General features: G+C 45.4%; 1 protein-coding gene across 6 annotated transcripts in view; it reads right to left on the reverse strand.

The window, feature by feature from the left end:
* Nucleotides 1–20,438, reverse strand: part of TCF20 (transcription factor 20) — a 209,778-nt gene that overhangs the window by 160,222 nt on the left and 29,118 nt on the right. The window contains exon 2 of one of the 6 annotated variants that reach the window (XM_025192416.1): nucleotides 7,766–7,817. The exons of 4 other annotated variants lie outside the window; for them this stretch is intronic. The gene's annotated coding sequence lies outside the window, so the exon portion shown is untranslated. Of the gene's footprint in view, nucleotides 1–4,531; nucleotides 4,554–7,765; nucleotides 7,818–20,438 lie in introns of those variants that run through there. One more of the 6 variants, XM_025192418.1, reaches the window with a different exon arrangement.

Genomic DNA, 20,438 nt, shown 5'->3' on the forward strand with positions numbered 1-20,438 from the left:
AAAGACCAGTTTCACACTGCCCAGTATTGCATCCCAACAACACTCCCCACAGCCACTGCCACCAGCTCCAGGAGCAGGAAAAGAGTAAGTGAATGATGTTTGCTAAAAACCAAGGCCCCCACCCACCAACATCCCCTGCACCAGCTACCTCCATGCACTGAGCAGCACAGTCTGCCATGGGCAGGCTGATGCACAGCCACATTTTTTCAGCTCAGCTTGTTTCCCCACTCTTCCTATGCTCCCAGAGGTAGTGTGAGGGGCTATAGGAATGATAGGGTAGGGCACCAGTATTCAAGTCCCTGGAGGAGCAGGTGCAGCAGCAGGAGCTGCACTCAAACCCCTCAGGTACAGAGAGGAGCAGGGAGAGAGCAGACAGCAGAAACACCAGAGTACAGCCCTAAGACCTTCACCTGGCACCAGCCTCTGCATCAGCAGTCCCCGTCATCCCCTTCCACCTCCTGCAGGGACAGCTGCTTCCTTCAGGGGTCTAATGACCCACCCCAAGCTCCCCAATCTGCCCTGCCAAGCAGCTCCTGCTGGCTTTGAACACCACACACCACCCGCTGACACGTTCTCAAGGGGATCCTATCACGCTGCAAAATCCTTTTAAAGGTAACAGGTAGTGTGTAAGAAATACATTAGTCTTTAAATGAAGTGCCCCTAAAATCCAAAAGGTTATGGAGGGGTACCTCAAGTCTAAAGGTTGAGAACCACTTTTCCAGAATATGACTAGAGTGCCCATATACAATTCAGGCATAAGAGTACAACAGCATGCAAAAAACATTATATATCTGCAACTTGTCCAAGTTCTGGTTACTGTGGAAACTTCTGGACCTCTTTTAATAACTCCTAGGAAATAAGACTTGCATTACTGTAAATTTTCTTATAATATTGCAGCACTGAATTGCATCTCGCTCTTTAGCCCAATAAAAATCCAATAATTTAGCAGCTTCACAACATCAGTAAGAGCCTTCAGGAAGCACAGTTCCTGTAACAGCTCCCCACTTCACTCCTCTTTGGATGGATGAAGCTATTCCGACCTCAACATCACAAAGCACCTGAGGCATGAGGATCTAACATAACCATGCTCCTTGCAGTGTTTTACTGCTAACTTGCACTTATTCGTTATGTGTGGCATTATCCTTCTCTCTCCAGATTGTATTTATGCTCCTTTTCTGTTAGAAGAAAAATCTCCATATCCCAAAGGAGTTTTTATCCCCTAAAAATAGCAATTCCGGGGCTGAGGCATATTCTATGAAAGAGTTACGGTATCCAGGTTGTAGCCATATTGGTGTAGAGGCAAAATGAATCAGAATTCGTGGCAGAGATTATCTTTTATTAGATCAACTAGATGTTAAAAAAATAAAAGATATCACTTCTACTATGACTTATGAAAGAGTTAAAACTTTTGGGCTGTTTTGGACACATCAGTCCTAACTGACAGCATCTTGCGCTATTATGCTTTTCCCAGATTTTAGCCTGGTCCTGATTCTAAGAGAAACATCTGCTTAAGCCTGACAAAAATCGCCTCTTGGGATAGGGAGAAGAAGGAGAAAGAGAAGGAAACCACTAACAGATTTAGTGGATCTTTTACTATGCAGTGACTTTATAATGCATGCTTTGCTCTCTGTCTCTCTCTCTCTCGATTTTTAGTTCCCTCTGCCAATCCCCAGTGTGCAAAGTGTGACAATTAGCATAAGTCTCCCAAATGTACTAAGATGATTTTACCCCTTCTGTGGGACCCCTTTCCTGCATATCTGCCTATTCCATGCCCAGCTATTAATCCTGCCTCTCAACTGCCTCATCAACCCATCTCCCTTCCATTCCCACATCAGTTACCCATGTCACTCCAGGTCCTCCTGTAACCCCAGGGGTCTTCACTCCTTTTCCCAGACTTGGAGGAGACTGCAGTGTGCCCAGGGGTTCCTCCTTTGAATTCCCAGTCTAGCGATTGGGAAGACAGAAGAGCTACCTCCTGTGATAAACTGGGGACAACAAATCTGCCCTCAACTGCTAGGCTCTTTCTGTTCCCTCATCCCTTCACATGAGAGCAGTGTTGGCTCCCACAAGGAAAGAAGGAAAAGAATTCCACCTTCTTCCTGTGTGACCATGATTCCCCTGTACAAAAAGGGAAGCAGTGGGATAAACAAGTTTTTCCAATGGGAAATGTCTATGTAGAGCATCTAAAGCTTCTGGCATCACCAAGAGGCAAAGTCCACCCCCTCCAAAAATCTTAGCTACAGAAGGAAAAAAAGTCACAAGAATTGTCAATACTGTGTAAGAGTCCAGACAATCTCTACACACTATGAGCTAATCTGCTGTCTCTGATATGTGCAGGCAGCAGTAGGGGATAGCACAGTCTCCTCTCATGCCACACCATGCAGTCTGGGAACCCCATTATTCCTGGACATCAGTCTTCTCCAGTGTTCCAACCTGCAGCTAAATCAGTAAGGTTTTGCCTGCTGATGCCATTCCCTGCAATCTGGAATTGAAGGGAGGCAGCGTTCCAAAGAGATCGTGTTACAGACAAACAGAGAAATGCCACAGAGTTGAGTAGAAGGCCAAGCAAAGCGAGGTCAATAGAGTTTAGATAGGCAGCATGTTGAGAGGTACTTTGCCAACTACCCCACACAGCCAAGCCAGTGTCTTTCACTCCTGGCCTGCAATAGCCCTCACCTTCCCAGTGTCACCCACCACCCCCTTCCCCCCATCTCTTTACAGTTTTGCCAGTGCAATGTTATAGGATCTAAAGGCTTATTGTCTTTAATGCATTTACCCCCACAACAACCTGAGAAGCCAAGGAAATGGTATTATACACATTTCACATAGAGGAGAACCAAGACAGAGAGAAGCTAAATTACTTAGCCACTGCCATGTGGGATATGCATGACCAAGCAGCGACTACAATCCAAATCCTCAACTAGTGCCCCAATAGTTGGGGTATCTCAGTTCTGTTTTACAGTCTTCTCTGACAGCAGTTGCTGTTGTGGCAACAGCTCTGCAAATGCAACTTAATACTGATCAGCAGCTTAATAAATAATATTTAGCACTTATACAGTGCACAGTATTTTTTCCAAGACACAAATTTTAATTAATAGCACTGCTTGCTGTTTCAGTCTTGTTCCCTCACCCTACCACTTTCCCCATCTCTGCCAAGGTACTTCAGATCTAACCTGCAGCAGAAAAGGCAATTTATTTATTTATTTTCATAAAAAAGAAACTGTATCCCAAACTGATTCCCAAAATTAGAAAAGTTTTGAAATTTGTTTATTCTGATGTAATGAAACCGCAAGGTTGAAATTTTTACAAAAAGCCATGAGCAAGACGGAGACAGACACTATTACCAATAGCCTGGTAGCTTGGGTACTTACCTCATTTGGAACAAGGGCTTAAACCCAGGTTTCCCACATCCCACGCAAGCACCCAAACCACTAGAAAGTTAAATTTCCATAGAACTTTTCAATTTAGGCATATCAGCATTTTCCAACAAAAAACATTTAGTCAGCTAACTACTAACAAGCTCTAAATATGCCTCTACAACAGCAGAAAGACAGAGGAGTTAAAAGGAGTAGCAAAGGGAGGAGAACCTCTTTTCAGGTGAGATTTGAAATACAAGGGAGAATTCAGAAAAGAGAGAGGTACAAAAGGTCTTTCCCAGGGGCAGGAGCTACAAAAAAGGTTTTTGCACCAGATGGGAAGTTGTCACAAAACAAAAAGAAGACCTATGCTATACAAGAGGAAGGACGTGGAGCTGGGGAGGGAGAGGAGGTGCAATATCTATGCCTGTGACTCTCAATCAAGGTGCCATGGCACCCTGGGGTGCCTGGAGATCCATTCAGGGGTGTTGTAGGGAGCCACACAATTTTAGCACTATTAGGTGTGCACACGATTCAAAAGATAAACCTAGAGAGTTCAAATAGGAATCTATAGTGTACAAAACATTCTGATCTGTTATTATCTTTCTGAGTTCTTTGCAACAGATTAATTGCTCTATTGCTTTTCTGCAGTCAAAAAAAAAAAGAGTGAAAACTAAGAGCTGGCATTTTCTGAGGGGTGCCTCAAATCTAAAAAGGTTGAGAACCACTGATCTATGCTAAGGCCAAACAGAAAGTGGTTCATGATACTATAACAGAAATCTGCACTGCCTGAATGGAGGAACAAAGGCAAGCTGTGGGATTCTCCCATCCTCAGCACTAATGCCTGTGATTCTATCGGGAGGCCTGGGGCTCTCTGGTTACTTGAGATATTGAACACAAGTGAAGTTTATTAAGACAGACACTGCTTGGACCACCTGAGATGAGAGCTCCCAGAGTAAGAGTCCTAGCAGCCATGGGAGGCAGATGCACGCAGAGTGATAGTATAAACAACCTGCACAGTTTAAAAGAACAGGCCAGAAGCTTAGTATGCTTAAACATTTAGAGGGATAATGAGAACATTCATAGTGACATGAGATAGGAAAACAGTTACAAAGGATATAAATTCTCATGTTTCAGACCATAAGCTCTGACTAAGTAGAAACAGCTTCACTTACCGGCTAGTTATTTTGAACTGTCCACTATGTTGTGTTCTTGCACCTTTGCTGAAGCATCTGATATCTGTCCCTGTCAGAGTCAGGATGCTGGACTATATGGGTCAGTACACAGATTGGTCTGGCAATTTTTATGTTCTTCAGCCATTTTATGCAGTGCAGGAAACCCCTCCATTACAACATCCAAAGTTGCCATCATGGTGAACACCTGGGACAATTCAGGTTCTTTGCATCCAGTTAGAGAGCCCAGAGAGTCTCTCTCCCTGTGACAGACAAGGTTCTTTGGGTAAATCTGATATAGAAATCATAGAAATTAAGGGCTGGAAGGGACCTCAAAATGTCATGGAGTCCAACCCCCCTGCTCTGGCCAGGAATACTGCTGAGATCTTTTATTAGATCAACTCAAATAGTTGGAAAAAAATCTTCTTCACAAGCTTTTGGGTATAAATACCCTTCATCAGGCTGAGGAAGCATCTGCAGTTGGTCTGTGCTCCTCCTGGATGGAATGAATAGTAAAGAAACCAGATGTCTGCCTATGTCCTTAGACCAACACAGCTACAACCTATACCCCTGCCTCTCCCTCTGAGGCATTTCTGTAATTTTCCTTTTTCAGGTAAAGTCATCAAAAAAGGTGCAGCAAGACAATCTGGAAGCATGTGAAGTCCCTAGGTTTCCTCAACCTCAGCCAGCCTGCTTCAAGTTTAGATGTGGTACAGACACAGACTCTGCTCGCTAATGATCCCTTTCTGACAATGAATGAAAATCAGATGTCCATGACAATTCTTTTGCGCTAGCTAGCTGCTTTCAATCTACTGGTGACTAGGTGTTCTGGTCTTGCCCGTGGGACTACAGCAGGGGCAGAGAGACCTGCTCAAGCAACCCCATTCTTTGGAAGAGCTTAGTTTCCATACCCTGCTCATCACCCTGATATCTGGTCCCAGCAGGCAGTGCTGAACAATGGCTCCACTCCCCCAATGGATATCTTATGCACTGGGCCATGGAATTCCACAGGCAGCTCTACCATCATGTGAACTAAAATGTGAACTCACAGTTTAGGCGGGTTAGAAAGGATCTTAGGGAGCACGGTGTTCACAGGCACTTTGCATCTCCATCTCACACTATTCATCAGGGATCCTTGAGCACTCCCCCAGTGTCTACTAGAAACTGTAGTTGGAGAGAAGAACTAAGAGCACTCCACATGGATGAAAGGTAGTGGCAGACAGTAGGATAGGAACAAAGTATCTTTTGTTTCCCAGTCAGATTCAGACCTTGGAGTAATTGCTAATTGGTGTAGCGATTCACAGAGTGAATAACTCATTAATTTACCCATAGTTCATCTTTATTCCATGGGACCAAAATAATTGTGTCATAAGGGGCAGATCCAATTTTGAGACATAAGAAATCATATACGGGATTGTTTGTTGCCTCTGTCCATACTATGGCTCACCGATGTAAATATCAGGGTCACTGAGGCCCCTTCCCTAGGCTGCTTATAGATCAGTCAGACCAGGCAGAAATATGAAATGAAACAAAATAGTGGAGTTAGGTGTGGGTACTGGACAGAAGCAAGAGTGGACTGAAAAGCTAATGCTGCATCCTTGATAACCTGTCCCAGAAGCCTCTCTGCTACGTAAAAGCCACCGTGTTCACCCAAATGACTCATGCGCAGCCTCCAGTCAATGAGCACGTTCCACTGGCCAGAACTGCCCTTTACAGGAAACAAGTGCCTGCAACAGACACCAAGTAGAGAGAAATGGAACAAACAGCAAAAGGGTGCAGGGGATAAAGCTGCCTTTGTGACCTCTACTCTCCCCCTGGGAGAGATGAAAATCATCACTCACAAACAGCCAAAGGAAAAGAAGGGAGGCATTAAATAAAATAAGCTGGACCAGCTTCCAAAACAAACATTTTAAACGCAGGATAGGATGCAGAAAAGGAGTCAGCTAATGGCTTATACTACTACTACACACTTCCCAAAAAGAGAAAAGGTACAGGCTAACAAGCAGTATTGATGTCACTAGAGTAATGACTTTCAAACAAGGTGCCGCAAGATCCTTTTAAGGGTGCTATGCAACATTAGCACTGTTAGGTGTGCAAATACCTACACATGATTCACAAGATACTCAGAGATTTCAAATAGGAATCCAGAGCATCAAAAGCATTTTGATTTCTTGTGGTCTCTCCGAGTTCTTTGCAACAGAATTGTTCTGTTATTTTTCCACAATCAAAAAAAGAGAGAGTGAAAGCTAAGAGTTGGCATTTTTGAAGGGTGCCCCAAGCCCAATAAGGGATGGTCTGTGTCTAAAAAGGTTGAGAACTACTACACTAAAGGGAAAGGGGAGCAGGATTTTGGTTCTTGGTTGGGATTTTTAAGCACACTGTTAGATTTCAGTGTCAGAACAGTCTTTGTGATGGACTGCCCTGTTGATTTGAAGGGATTATGGCAAAACTGTTGATGCTGGGGGAGTGGGGGGAGAATACATGGAAAGAAAAATGGAATGTATCAGCCAACGTATGCACACATTCAATTACCCCTACACTTGGGCGGGAGACACACTAGGACCAAGACTGGGGACAAAGCTGTGCCTAGTAGTCTAGTAGTGTTCAGTGCTAGCATGCAAGAGGCTTAGGCTTGATTGCTGATCCTGATTTCATGCCCCCAGGGCAGGAGACACTAAGAACACTATTCTTCAAGGGAGTCCCACTGGGGCTGGCAGGGCTGCAGCCATACCATGTGGCACTGAAAACATAATGGAGGAGGGTGAATCCCAAGTGTTCCAACAGCACTCTAACAAGCATGGTTGGTGCGTGTCTGAGATGGATTCAATCTCGCACTACCAGGCTGACAACTTTGCCTGCCTGTATTTCTCTCTCTGGTATTTCACAGAGAGATGGTATCCTTTTTGCTTTTCTGCTCCCAGGCACCAACAATCAGGAACAAAGGATGAAAGAAAAATACAGGGAGGGTGGGGAAGGCATTTGAGAATTAGAAGCAATCTTTAGCAGAACAGAAAGGGGGAGGAAGGGAAGAGGGAAGGAGGAAAAAGGGAAGAAAGAAGATGCAGAGGCTTGAAAATAACAATATGCAAATGAGGCATAGAAGGCTCATTTGTTATTGAGAGCCTAAAAATCTGTGCTGAAGGGGGAAAAACACCACATACATACATGCAAAAACTTCCCTCACTCATGAAAAAGGGAAAGATGTAGGGATGAAAGACTTCCAAAACCTTTCCTTACCTTTCCAGCTCCTCAACACCCATCCTCAGTGTCCAACCATGCAATTCACCCTCTGAAGAAGCAATGAGGGAGAATGACTAGTAAAGCATAACTTGAGCAAGAAATAACCTTTTCTCTTCTGTGAGCACCCACAGATAGACAAACAGAATTGGTGATTCCAAAGTGATGCCAGTCACACAAGCAAACTCTGAGTTTCACTGGAGTAGTCCCCAGCAGCTGTCTTTAAGTGACTGACCACTGCCCTTTTTTCTACCCTAGAGCATACTGCATTTCCTCCCAACCTCCAGATACCTGGATCAAGACACAACTTTCTTGGGAGGGAAAACTGCTCACTGGCCGCAAACAGATCTTCGTGCAAACACGATTCCCAGGCTGTGTTCTGGTCAGCCATCAAGCTAAGGAGGGTCAGGGCTGGTTACTATGTGAACTTGGGACTTCCAAAAGTAACAAAGCAGCAATGGGGCCAGCTGATACTCATCCATCTTAGTGCCAAGCCTATGGCCCAAGGGGACACAATGTCTCGCAGGTGTAAACATCCCTGTGAAAGGTAAGGCTGGTGACCCATTCAGTTGTTCAATACTGATGCCCTGACACATTTTGCAAAAGTGCTAGGATCAAATGTTAGTCTGAGGACAAATATCAAGCAGTTTCAATTGGATACTGCTTATTTCTTCTTTTCCTAACCAACTGTGTAATGTTGTTATGCTCCATTCACTGGGAAAGAGTAATGGTTACAGCAGGGAACTAGCAAACAAGAAGCCACTAGGTGATGGAGAAGGGCAAATCACCTTTTGCACCAGTTAATGCTTTACTTGTAAGTAATGCTCTCAAACAGCAGCTGCTCATTTGCCTCTCTCCATTGTCCTTCTTGCTTTCACACCCACATTCCATCTCAAAATGTTGTCTAATTCACACTGTAAGCTCCTTGAGTCAGGGACTTTAAAACTACGCTCAGTGCTTAACAAAGTAAGCCTTCACTTCTCTCTACCTCCTCGTACTCTCCAGCAAAACAAGTCATAATATTTACCCACCACCAAGGAACACTGTGAGACTTAATATTTATCAAGTGCAGAAAACCACAGACCAAAATGGTTCTTTAAATGCTTGCTAAAAGTTATAGCAAAGCTGAAGAATTCCACGCCAGAGCTGTCTCCACATCACTGCCCAATGAAAAAGTTTCCATATCCACATAGTTTGCAAAAGACTTGGGATACAATCGCATCAACAGAATACAATGAGAGAAATGAGAAAGAGGAGGGGGAGAAAAAACAATGGGGTAAGAAAAATAGGATAATAGCTCCCACAAAACAAAGGACCTGTACCAAATGCCCCTGCAACTGCTTACTGAGCTCTTTTGCATCCACAGCAGTCTGTCTGTCTGTTGTCTGTACCCCCCTCCCCACCACAGTACAATAACACAAGCAGCTCACTCATTCTTCAGTGTAATCCCCTGCCCCAGGGAGGTGGAAGGGAGCGGTTAAAGGGAAGGGAAGACATACCATGTCTCAGTCCACTTGGTGAGGTCTGTGTCCCCATCACTAAGACCTACCATCACAATTGACACTAATTGGCTCCCTTGTTGTCACATTACAGAGGTAACAAGGACCACATGGGCCACAGACAATGAACTTCCCCTTCTCTGGTCCCCTCAGGTTAGGGTACAGGTGCATGGGTAGGAGTGGTTTGTGTGTATGTAGTCTGCATTTCCACTGTATGTGTCATACCTGTTCTGTGAATAAAAACATCGCTATCTAGAGCCATCTAGTCTGCGTCACTCACTGCAACAAGGAGAAAAGAGAGAGAGACGGAACTACCAGCTCAAACCAGATTTTACTGGTAGAAGCGCCATCACAAATTCTCTCTCCCTGGGACTTAAACAGGGAACCTAAAATGTTACCAATCCACCCTCCTGAGCAAGCTAAAAATGACTGGTTTCTGGGGATGTGATCACATACACCCCTGCAACCTCATGTACAAACCCATACAATAAGGGGAGTAAGGGAGATGCAAGCTGAAGGGGTGATTTTTAAAACCATTGCAGAAGGGGGAATAAAATGTAGAAAAATATCTGGACCTTTAAAAAAAAAGAAAGCAAAAAAAAAAAAAATGAAAAATTAAAAAAGAAAAAAGAAAAAAAGCCCCACAATTGTCCAGGAAGAATTACACTGCTCGTGATAAATGCTCCTTTCTGGTTTTGTTAAAATCCTATATAATGAAGGTGCCCTGAATGCAATTACTAGCACTTGTTTAGCATGGCAGGGCACTGCACTGCCACTGGGCCAGCTCCTCTCTGCTCCCAATTAGCATGCCAAATACTCAAACCACACACATGGACTCCTGGGTCACCGATTGGTGTAGAGGAACAGCAACCAACTCCATCTGGCTCCAATCAGAAGGCGGAGAGTGCTGTGCTGGAAAGCTCCAGCTTCCCTCGTTTTACATCCTCCCATCCCTATCAGACCCTTCTCCTCTGCTCCTCAGGGGTCTCTGGAGGGAGTGATAAAAACCACAAACTCCCCTTCTCTCTCAGCTGGTCTCATTCACGGCTCATGGCAGACCCAGTTTCCTCAGGGGACTCACTAATGAAGACGGCCAACGTTAATCTCTTTCCCCCTCCCTGACGGGTCGATTTATAGTTCCACAGAGAGTCCTGGCTTCCAGCCAGAGGGCTTGACACATTCTTCTTGTTCCAAGACAGAGGGAGAGAGAGAAAGACACACACACACTCTCTCTCTCTCTCTCATGATTTGGAAGATGTAGTGGAGACCTGCTCTGAAACAGGAGCTGAATTTAAAAGGAAGCAAACTGAGGCTTTTGGTTTTTACATTACACTGGGTTTTTTTTAATATTTCCCTAGCACCTCTTTCATTCTACACACCAAAAATACAGGAATCACTTCCCCATCTCTGGTTTGAAATAAAGCATCAATTCTGTGCCAGAAATGTTACACACAAGTCATTAAGAAGAGAACTGAATAATAACTTCTCCAATATAAACTGCAGGGGGGATTTTAGACAGGCAGAAAGTAATTAACTGGAATCAGGCCAGAATATAGGCTTACTGGCCCCTAATCTTGTGAAAAGTGCAGTAGGGTCTTTAACAATCAAATGATCAAAGCCTTGGTTTTACACCTCATCCATAAAGAGGTACCACAACCATACAGTAGCCCCTGGTGCCATGCTGATACAGGGTTCCACTAGTGAATGAAAAGGAAGAATGTCCCTTATTTAGTCATCAACCCTTTTTGGTGCAGTGCTATATGAACTTGCTTACATTAAGATTCTTGAGACCTGTAATCCCCAAGGCTGCAGAATCACAGGATAGTGAAGAAGGCTCCAATATTTTGACCAGAGAGAAATCCCTCCCATCCCCACCATCATTTTGTTCTTTCTCACTTGGCAGTCACAACTGTATACCCAGCACATCCCCTAACTTCGTATTATTTTAGTTCCCTTCCCTGTCTGCACACCTGAATCACCAGCCATGACAGAACAGCTCTGCTAATAGGGTCAGGCAGTGAGCTATTGCTGCAGAGCCGCAGGGGAGCACAAAACACTGGCTTTATTCCTGTAAGACCTATACATTACCTCTTCGCCCCTGCCCCTTTAGAAACCAAGTGGTGGATTTAAAAAGGGGCACTGTCAAGTAGTTTGGGTCCATTATTTTGCTCTGGAAGAAAAAAAGATTTTACAAAGCTCAATAGCTGTATGCTTCTATTCCATTTCTCAGTCATTTTAAGGGCTTTTGAGTGCCATACTGTAAACCACAATGCAAAAAGCATCACGGTAATATATCAGAATGAGATATAAAGCTGGCCAGGAAACTGACCAGACCAGGCAAGCTTTGCTTGCTAAGCTGACTAAAGACCAAAATAGAAACAAACCATCACACCTAATTATAGTACCTTACATTTCTAGAGCACTTTTCATCCTGAGAGACCCCAAAGTGCTTTACAAATGAGCAAGAGAGAGTGAGCAGGTAGGGCCTAAATAATTCGCTTGCTTCGAACAAGAGTTCTTGCACCAGTGATATCAACTTATATTGGACCTCAGTTGTTGTTTTTTAAGTTAAGTTTCTAAGAGAATCTTTATTTTGTGACCCCAAATCACAGAACCATACACAGATGTAGCACCACTTGGCAGCTTGACAGAGACTGTGCCTCCTCTGCCGCTGAGAGCTTTCCCAAGCTGCAGCAGAGCGAGAACTGTCCACTTAGTTTTCACAGCTGCTCATTCAAACCCTGTGTGCCACAGTGACACTGAAAACAATTGGTCGAGTTCACTGGAGGTTTTCAAGAGGAGGTTGGATAAACACTGAATAGGGATGGTTTAGGAATAGCGTTCCCACAGTCATGTAAGGGGTTGGACCATACGATCCTTGAGGTCCCTTCCAATCCTGTGATTTTGCTGCAGCAGAGTAGAGGCAGTACCTGAGCTATCTGATTTAGGGCCCCCGATGACTATAACATGTAAATACCTGACAAACTTTAACATGTTTAACTTCAAAAAAAAATCTGTGGGTCAAAATATCACCATTTCATAGATGGCACTGTAGTCTAAGCAATTTGCCTGGGATTACCCCACTAATCTATAACAAGTAGGAAACTGAATTCAGGATTCCTGCACTAGAGCTAGTGCACTAACCATTGGCCCATCTTTCCTCTCTAACCACTGGACATGAGAAGACAAGAACCTGAAGACTGAATATAGAAGTTGGCTTGATGCTATCTATCTACAGGCCAAGCAGGATGCTCTGAGATGGAACGAAGCACAACAATCTTTTCTCAGACGGGCACAAGGACTAAAGGTCCTACAGCTTTCCATGACATCAAACACCAGAAGGGAATTTGAAAAATGGTCCCCCTGGCCAAGCTCTAGGGAAAACGCTCTAGTTAGAATCCCTGGAACCCACACCCTCTTGCCCTGAAGCCATGGGAGGAGAGGTAAGGAGCTAGGTTCTTACTTGAGCATTGGCCCTGGTTAGCGGGTAATCAGTTTAGTCTGTTAGCCACTATGTACCTGGTAAACCTGTTAAACGCCATGTGCACAGACATGGAGACAGAGGCATAACAGCCAGGATCTGTGCCTATGGCAGCAGAGGTCAGGCCAGCTGAAACAATGGCAGCCATTTTTCCTCCCTCTCACCCATTCCTTGTTCTGCCACTGCATGGAGATGTGTGTAAACGTGGCTAAGTCTGAAGAGACAGGACAAGTTAGCAAACAGAAGAAAAGAAAAAAGAAAACAGGTACTGATGACAATGCCCTAGAGACAACATGACAAGAAATTAAATAAAATAAAATGGACTGAATGATCTAACACAGGGGTGTCAAACATATGGCCTGCGGGCCAGATCTGGACCACGGAGCCAGGTTATCCAGCCTATGAATTTTTGCCCCAACTCTGTTTCTGATGGAGGACCTCCAACACCAGCAAAACCCACAGCTTTGGAATCAAAGCAGCACTGTAACTTGTTCCCACAGTGGCAGCCAAGTACCCAGGCTGTCAAGTTCCTTTCTGAAATACTGCTTGGGCTCCAGCATCATTGGTCGCACCTGGGTGTTTGGCTGCAGACATAGAAAGAAACTACTAGGGTTGCAGGTCTCACTGGCTCGGCTGCCATGTACCTGGGCGAAAGCAACGGTGCTGGAGCCCCAGCAGCACCATGGGAAGAAGCCTGGCACCATGGCTTCTTCCTGCAGTAGTAACCAGGTGCCCAGGATGCCAGGCCTCTTCCTACCAGGTCTTAGATCAGCCAAATCAGGTGCCACTGGCATGGGACAGAGGGCCATGGACCTGATCCAGCCTGCAGGACTGGCCCCGTGCCATTCATCTGGACCATGGACTAGTCCCGCAACACTTATCTGGCCCACAGGGCCAGACAAGTTTGAAATCCCTGATATAACAGAAGATAGACCAAGGCAAGAAGGAATGCAACAACTTAAGTTTTTCCATTAACAATAGGAAGCTGACTAACTACAATACAAGTAACCATTTATACCCAATTTCTTTATGCCTGCAGACAGTAGAGAGCTTGGTGACCACTCTCTGGACAGCAGCCTTAATCCTTAAGCTAGTATGATCTGCGGCAAATAGCATAAGACTTGTAAAGAAGGACTGCTTCACCAACCACTGCAGTGCAGTGGTTGTTACAGGTGGACAACCAGGACATGCCCCTCTCCATTTGGGAAAGGAGAAGAGGGGTGTGGGGCGCTTTGCTTTCCATGGGACTTTAATGGTCCATAAAGGACCTCAGTTTGTAATAAGGTCACACTGGAAAGATGCCCCATGTATGAAGCTGCATCAAAATCAACATACTGACCTCAACACAAAGGGTTAAGCGGAGCCTGCTGGGATTCAAAGATGCAGTTGCAGGGACTCTAGGTAATTCATACCTGATGCTTGAGGCCCTCCCCTCTGGCTGCAGATGGAAGCAAATCAGATTTCTGAAATTTCATTTGGTTTTAATAATCTAACATGTTACTCTGGAACCCAAGGAAGGACTGGTTTAAAATATGCTTTTTATCTTGACAATGTCACTTTAAAAATTAATAGCTCGCTATTCAGTTCCGTTAGCTCGGAGACAGCAGGTGCTCAGCTGGCTGATTTAGCAGCAGCAGCCACCACCACCACGAGTTGTTGGATGCAATTTACCGGCTGCAATTCCCCACACCCCTCGATGGCACTTAAGAGATGGAAAGAGGGGGAAGGGCTAATGGGAGGGACTGAGGAGGCACAGGGAGAAGCCTGGATGAAGGGTTATTACGTTAACAAACAAATCTCATCCTCAATTCAGTGGGACACCCCTGCTAGACCTCAAAGGGGACACCTACCTGCTGCCTTTTCTCCACTCACCTACATTTCCCTCTCTTTGAACAGCAGGTATACCATCAAGGTCAGAAGACCCCAGCAATGAACCTACCTTCACATGTTTGCAGTCAGCCAGATTTCTATAGGCTTCAGAAAGCAAGCCCCAATACTTCCTTGAAACATTAAACTAGCCTCAGCAGCTCTGTTCTAGTAAACAATCAGAAAGCAAAACGCCAGCATGCACAGGGATGAATCTGTGTTATCGGCAGGCTTACACCAAGCGGAGTATGGAAACATTTTGATAAGGAAATAGATTCAAAGGGGCCTGTTATGCTGGGACCCCCACTGCGTAAGACTTTTACAGGTGATCAGCAAAAAATTAAGGGGACAGGTTTGTGCCCACTTTTTGCCTCCTTATTATGTATTGTACAAAAAGTCCTTAAAAATATTTCTTATGTTTGTCATCCCTCCCACCCCACCCCTAATCATTGGAAATTAAGGTTTTGTCTAAGCTAGAAGATAACTGGAGGAATAAAATAAATGGTGATGTCACAAAAGCCAAGTATCTGATACCTGTGATATTAAAAGGGGAAAGGATTTAATTCAGAGTTTTGAACTCCTGTTATTTTATTTGTTTTTATCATCATCTAGACAGAGTCAATGACAAATTAATTATTTGAATTTAAAGGCAACCTTCAAATTCAAACAACTTCATACTTTTAATTATGATGTTAAAGCTCACAGAAACCACACATTACGCCCCACCGGTAGTCCTCTGGTGAAGACTACAGGGCACATCACTGATATGTTCAAGGTAAACCCCCCCCCAAAAAAAGATCCTTTCAAGCCATCCTTGTCCATCATAAAGAAATAAAGATGATTCAAGCTCAAGTTAGAGAGAGAGAGAAGAATGCACCTCTGCAGATCAAAAGATTATGATATGACATAAATATTACATAAAAGAAGAATAAGGTGGCATTGGCCACTAGGAGATAGTCTAGAACAAGCGTTCCCAAAGTTTTTATGCTGTGGCCCGGCAAACCGTGGCCCAGCAGTCACAGCCAACAGTGGCCGGAATTTCCAGCTGGAAGACAGGTAAGGATACCCTCACCCTCTGGGCAGGTGGGTAGGCCAAACCCTGTGCTGCCGTGGATCCTGCAGAAGTAGCTGCGGCCTCTCCGCCTGGCTCAGGGGGGACTGTGGTTTGCCAGTCTGCAGCCATTTCCAGTCCGGCAGCTGACCGTTCTGTGGACTGGCAGCCGACCTGCGGCCCAGGGATTGAGAATCCCGGTCTAGAATCATCCAACAGTGTTATAATCATAAAGCCAGATGCAAAATACCTGAGTAAAAAGAGTCTGATATGAGTCCTATCCGCTGATGGTTTTATCCTTGGTCACTAGCATTTGGGAGGGCTTTGCAGTCCAGAGTTTGCAAGGCTAGAAGCTTGCTGGGTCTGTGGTTCTGATCCTGTGCCAACTCATGTTCACTCATGCTTTCAAATGAATCACAGTACCTTCTGGAGACTCCCTTAAGCCTAGTGGGAAAAATGAGTTAAAAAAAGCAAGGGAATCCCCCTGAAACTTAGAGCTTGTCAGCATGGGGCCCTCAAAAAAGGTAAATCTGAATTATTTTTAAAGTAGATTAAACCAGGGCTGTCCAACTTCACATCAAAGGGTCTCACTAGCAGGGGCTGCATGACATGCATGATATACCAGCAGAACCCACAGGCCCTCCAACGCTGCACCCTCAGCACCCCTGCCACGGGTTCCACCACTGAACTGCAATATGTGGGCATCCCAAGCCATAGGCTCCCCCAGCACTGTGGGCTGTGCTCTGCTGCACCACCCCACCCCACCCTCTGGGGTAGGGGCAGGAAATGAAAGCCAGAGGAAGATGGGGAAGCAGCAGCAATGGGAGAGTGGTGGCTGGGTAGAAGCCTGTGAGTCAACAAATGGACATCCCTGACTTAAAGCACATTAAAACCTCTGTGTGGCCTTAACTCAATTTATTTAATTTCAAGGTGAAATAAGCTAATTAAGTCACCTTTAATACTAAACAAGTCAGAGGGTTAACATGTTCTATATTCACAGTTTTACGGTGATTAACTTGAATACATTTTTCTGTGTCCCTGCGTAGATGAACACTTGATACTACTTGAAAGCTGAATCTCCTTGGGGAAGGGAGGAGAAGGAATCTCTCAAACCTCTGCCCTCCTGAAGGCTGTTCTTTACCGGCAAACAACATCATATCCCAAACACGCTCCATGAACCAGGCTGAGAATAGGCACATTCACATAACTAGCTAAGAAAGAACAAGTCAGTTGCCCCCTATAAACTGAGGTTACCAAGTTGATCAGACTTAGGAGCAGGCTCCCCTGTGCCCAACTAACTCTCTGTTTCACAGCATACTGTGGCTAGTAGCTTTGCTCCTGGGGGTGGGTAAACTTTGCTTGTCCTCCATGCATGGCCTGTGACCTCATCAAGACAGAGAGACTTGGATGCATCTACAGCACTGTCTACCTAAACTCTTTGGAGGGCTTTCTGCATACACTGGGGTCTATGTGTGGGGAGAAGAGTGTCAGGGCAAGTCCAAAGGACACGAGCCTACTCCAAACCCACTCCTCTCCCTTAATGTAGAAAAAATGTGGGGTACACACAGTGAGAAATTCTTCAGAGTTCTTCTCTCCCTCTCAGTCCCAGTATCCCTCCCTTATTTCTTAAAATAATTGGGAAGAAACAATCTGGGCCTATGTCAGTGATGTAGCACAAAGGCAGGGAACAGACTGTGTGGCACATGTACAGGACTACGAGTCCAGCATCTGTAGCTGCTGCTCAAATCAAATAAAAGCCCCTTGGCCTTCCAAAAAACGCATCATTTTGCTGTTGCTGTAGTAGGTTTTGCCCAGTGCTAGGGATGGGATCATAGGATGAAGAAAGCCAACACAAGCTCTTCTCCTTCCTTCTCCACTGCTATTCACCAATACCCTTTCCCTGTTGAAAGTGTGCTTGCCTCAGTAGCAGGTGATACACCACTACAGAAGAGAATATGCCTTAAAGATGGAACTTGAGGCAGCAGGGAGCACCCAAAACAGGCTTGAACTGAAGTGAGCAGAGATTCCCTCGATCAGTCTGGTGGGAGGCACATTAAATCCCCGGCACAGAGCATCAGGGGCACATGCAGACCTGAACTATAGCTGCTTGCAGGGAAGCAAGTGGCTGTCAGCAGCAGGAGGGAAGGAATTTAGACTATCCTGATTTTTTTCCTTGTCCACTCCAGGGCAAGCCCACCCTTGTTGGGATTTGATACGAAGAGGAGGGCAGCTTCCTTTTCAATACCAGCCAACACTCCCCCAATTATCCAGCGGCTAGAAGGGGCTGGGGGGTTGTTTTGTTTTAAGCTGTGATCAATATCCCTTCCCATACCATATCATAGCGCCTTCCAGCCAACCTGTCAGCGAGTCAACGAGGGCTGACCTCTCTTGGCAGCTCTATTTAATCAGAGCGTGAGAGAGACAGGGCTCATTGCTGTTTGCTCTCTCTCTCTGACACAGGTTATGCAGCATTAATTCTTCACAAGCAGATCTCATTCGCATTGTGCAACTTTCTCCGCGTCGCTCGGCTAAGATACCTCCGTTCCGACCTCCAGCACAACCTGTCTCTCCCTTTCTCAACACTGCACCCCCCGCACACAGCTCTGCCATCGCACCTCTGTCCTGCCTGACCCCGCAAGACCCTCTGCTGTTCCAGCCCTTGGCCTCAACCCAGTCAGCGTTATGCGTGTGGCTGACTGTGTCAGTATCAGAAGAGCAGGGAAAAGGTGCCCTGGGGAGTAGGCTCAGACCGCTGGGCTCATTCTACTCGCAGCTTTAAAAGCATTTTAGCCTAGGAGACAAAAAGCCAGCGCACCAGTATGCTCAGCTACCAAACCACCGGCACCTGGCTTTTCAGCACGCTTGCTTTAAATCTGTCAGCTCCCTCCCTTTCCAAGCTTTCAATTGCAGTGTAAACCCTTTTGTTTCTCCTCAGAAATGCAGCAATTATTTTAAAGGGATCTCTCCCCTCCCCAGTCACCGGTAAAAATCCCCCAGCATGAAAGCGTAGCTCCCTTGTTGATCGCAGGCAGTGGAACCTTCCAGAAAGAGAGCAAGCGAGATTTGGGAATTGGGAGATGCTCTCCCAAATCCTTTGCCCCTCCCCCCATTTCTGGCATGTGCAAAATGGCAGATTTCCTTTTCAATCACAGGAATTTCTGGGAAATTCGCACCTGACCTTTCCGCTCTCCCCATTTCAATTCCTGACTGGGCTCAGCCAACAGTGCATGTCAGAAGAGTGCTCTGCTCCACCTCTCTCTTGGGATGGACAAACAAGTGTTCTGGTAGCCACATGCAGGCCATTAAAAATATATTAACATAACCAGCACAGCCTGCCACTCTTCCCCCCGCCTATTTTTTTTTTTTTAAACAGGGGAAGAAGGAATCTTGCCACAGTAACAAGAGGTTTTCATCAAGTCTCATTACCTCAAGCACAGCCACACACCACAGCCCCCACAGAGAACAACCTTCAGCTCCTGCTGTCATTAAAGAAACTAAGATCTTAAACAAAAATTAAACCCAGGATAGCATGAGGTTAGGAGCATATGAATCGGTGAGGCTGGGTGGAAGGGCAGATGGAGGGAAAGGAAACAGCCTTTCAGGGGGAAAAAAAAACAAATCAGACAGGCTAAATACATCCTATAGCACAGCATACAGATATTTCAAAGCCATCCACTGCCATAGTGAAGGGCACCAGGACACTTGGTAGTGCGGCGATGTTGCAGGCCATTGCAATAACTCTTGTGCTTCAGGGCAAAAGGCAACCAGGAAGAAGTTTTTTCTAACAATGGGCTGTTTCAAAAAATTATGGGGATTTTTGTGCCTTCCTGTGAAGAATTCACCAATTGTCACTAGCCTGTGTAATTTCCAAAACAGGCTAAAACTAGCCAAAGGCACCCCGAAGTCAAAGCCGTATGATCCTTAGACACAGTATAAAGACTTTCCCTAAGTAAAGCCCAGAAGGCATGTGAGCCCCTGAACAAGAACAAGGCAAGGGATGCCCCACTACAGGCAAAAGGGAAGAGAGCAATCAAGCCAAATACCAAATGGAAATATAAAACCTGGTGACAGACCTGCCACATTTTAAGCATTCCCTCATGTGACACTTGCCTATGAGAAATAATCACTGTGGGGGATGGAAGTTGGAGTAGAGCCAGGAGCCAGTAGGAGCTGAGTACTGGAGGAAATCAGGGGAGAACTTGGGGCTTCTCTGGGGAGTGTGGAAGAAGAGGAAAGGGATCCTGAGCCAGCCTGGGGATGGGAACTGGTAGGGATGCTAAGTGCAATCATGTAATCAAATCCATGCTAAGTGCGATCATATTGTAGCAAAATTTAGGACTTCTTGCAGGAAGTGGAATATTTTACAATATTACTATATTGTATTTAGTAACGTGCTTGGCTATTGTGGGATTGCTCCATGGAGATAATATGAGCTCAACATTTTGGTGTGGTGCAATGTGATGCAGGGGCTGGGACCAACAATCAGCTGATTGGCAGTCCCCACCCCTACAACACTGGAGTCTTGAACCAGTCTGAATGACTCTCAGACTGTGGAGAAAAAGGTGACCGAGGAACAGGCTGCTGGGATGGAAGGAGAGCAGGCTTGGGACATAAAAGTAGAAGACAGCATAGACACCCGCAGGCAGAATGAGGAAAAGGAATGGGACAGGGACACAAGGTCAAGCTGCAGGGCCAGAGACAGGAAAGGTAAAAAGGAGGAAATAGGAAGCAGAAAGCAGCTGCTCTGGGTCCCGTCTGCCTAGAAGGCTCCATCCA

The sequence above is a fragment of the Alligator sinensis genome, unplaced genomic scaffold (assembly GCF_000455745.1).
Source record: "Alligator sinensis unplaced genomic scaffold, ASM45574v1 scaffold1081_1, whole genome shotgun sequence".
Classification (NCBI taxonomy): Eukaryota; Metazoa; Chordata; order Crocodylia; family Alligatoridae; genus Alligator; species Alligator sinensis.